The sequence below is a fragment of the Elephantulus edwardii genome, unplaced genomic scaffold (genome assembly GCF_000299155.1).
Source record: "Elephantulus edwardii isolate Elephantulus edwardi_28Jun2011 unplaced genomic scaffold, EleEdw1.0 scaffold00184, whole genome shotgun sequence".
NCBI classification, from domain to species: domain Eukaryota; kingdom Metazoa; phylum Chordata; class Mammalia; order Macroscelidea; family Macroscelididae; genus Elephantulus; species Elephantulus edwardii.
Window position 1 is genome coordinate 105092 of NW_006399934.1, and position 2597 is coordinate 107688.

Sequence of the window (2597 nt, forward strand, 5' to 3'; positions counted from 1 at the left end):
AACATCAAATAAAGAAATTGACTAAGCACAGAAATATAAATAGTATGGAATCACCCTTTGGGGTGATTGGTTGTATGTAGAAACCCATTGGTATCCACACCAGTGGTTGTGGTGATAAGAAAGCTTCAGTCTCCCTCCTTGCTTCCTATATTTTCTTCAGGGTCAGGAGAGTGACTTCTCCATCATCATCTCGACTCACATTGTGGTTGGTGTTGTTTTATGAGTCCGCCCAGTTCTGCCTGAGTCCTGACTCACTTTTTTTTTCTAGTGCCAAGAAAGTGCAAAGAACTCTACTTTCAGAGATTCTAGGAGTAAGGAGGGCTTTTTTTTTTTGTCTGGCCTGCAACTAGCCCTTGGATTGATGGGAGCATTACCTCTGACTTGAAGGCCTATATTTCACTAGACACTCTGATAAGATACCTTGCCTGGTATACTCTATGACCACGTTTGGAGCAATGCAATCATCCTGGAGTGTGTTGTTCTTGGTCATCTCTGATAAGCAACAATTGCCTCTTCATGAGAACCACTTCTGATTTGGCAGATTGTACACACCCTCTGCCTAGACTGGCAAAGACTGTCACTAGCCAGGGAGAATACCCTAGTAATTTTCTAAGCCCAATTAAACTCTGTTAGAGTCTGAATGCCTCACCTCTAAACTCCCGCTAGATGAGAGTAGATGCTATCAGTGGTCTGGCACACATTTTGGGTTCTGGACACCTCTGATAGGATAAATGCTGATCTGACGAGGCTCTCCAATACCAATCTCCTGCTTGTCTGGCAGATACGTTTTTCTAGACCAGATATCTTACATCCATCCACCACAGCAGTGGCAAAAGCACTATTAAAGTGCCATACCTACCCTCTTCCAAACTTCCTCTTTACACCTCTCATTTTTTCTTTGCCATCACTTTTTGGACTGATGTTTTTTTCTTGGTTTCTTTTTAATGTTGTTCTTGTTGGTTTCATTTATTCTTTGGCTTCATCTGCTTTCTTTTCTTTCTAACTTTTCTCTTTCCCCATGACAGTCTTTTCTCTCTCACAGTCCATTTTTCTTTCTTATTTCTGCCTTTTCATTATGTTCTGATACGCCTTCTTTTGATAGCTCTCTCAATTTTACTTTTTTTATTTTCTTTTGTTTTCCAAATGTGTATTTTTTTTGTTTCTGCCCCTTTATCTTGTCCCTTCTGACATCAGACAACTGTAATATCCAGCCACAGATACATTCTTCTGCAGCTTCACCAATCTAGCAAGAGTAAAGATGAGGTCTTGCTCTACCTGATTAAAGAAAGACTGCTGCTTTCTAGTAAGTCTGTTCTCCACAGCTCAATGTGAACAGTGAGCTTAAAACTGCACACACACCTCCATCTTCTATCACATCCACCACAAGATAAGAGGTGAAATGCTAACAATTGTCAAATGGCAAGCTTTGCTCTGTACTCACATGACAATAAAATATATAATATGTGAGACTCTTTGTCATTGATTTGAAACCGACTTAAAATTGAAACCTGTAACGAGCTTTCAGAGGCTGCAAATTACATGAGATTGTCCCTGTTTCTACCATTGAGCAGATGGTGCATTTGAGCTGCCTCGATTTGCCTTAAGTTAGGACCAAATGCACTTGCCTTTGAGTTAAGAGCAGTGCAATTCCCTACTCAAACTAAAACACACAAAGACAACACAATCCAATACTTGGAAACAACAGATAACAAGAAGCCAGCCAAAAGTGGAAGACAAGATGGAAATATAATAATGAAAATAGAGAACTAGAAAATTTTTCAGAGGAAGAAATTTCACTAAAACATAAAAATTCAAAAGAATGGTGAGAGCTGCATTAGATTGAGAAAAAGTAAAAAAATAAAAACCAAACAACATAACAACACAGACAAAACCAAGGAAAACATAGAAAACAATCTAGAATTAGAAACAAACATAAACAAAATTTAACAAAGCCAACAATATAAGACAAAATGTAAAATGAACTAGAATTAGAAATAATACAAAAAAAGGACATTGAAATTCAAAATATCAAGTCTAAAATTTCAGAAATATAGACTAGAAGGTACAAAAAAAGGACAGTGAAAGAAATGGAACATAGTTTTTGTTGGTTTTTTTTTGTATGTGCAATTTATTTTTGGTTTTTTAAATTTTTTAAATTTTTTAATTAATTTCAATAAAAATTTAAAGAGACTTTGGACTTCCATTCATTCATTGTTTCACTTTTCTCCCCTCCCAACCCTCCCCCCCGAACACTACCCTCTTGGAAAAGTAAAACAAAAATACTTTCATTATTTTGCAAACCCTCCCCCAGATCCACGCCACCACACAGCCTTCTCTCTAGACACCTGTCATGACAAAAATACCTAATCACATATCCCTTTTAAACAGTTTTCTCCCTCATCTGTTTCAGTGAAGTGTACATTATTGAACACATCTTTCTCAGTCTCCCCCCAACCCCAATGTCAGTCCTGTTTTACAAGAGGGGCCCCATGCAGTATTGGTCCTTTTGTGACTGAGATACTTCACTCAGCATAATGTCCTCCAGGGTCACCCATTTTGAATAATATTGCATGAGTTCCTTGTTTTTCAATGCAGCA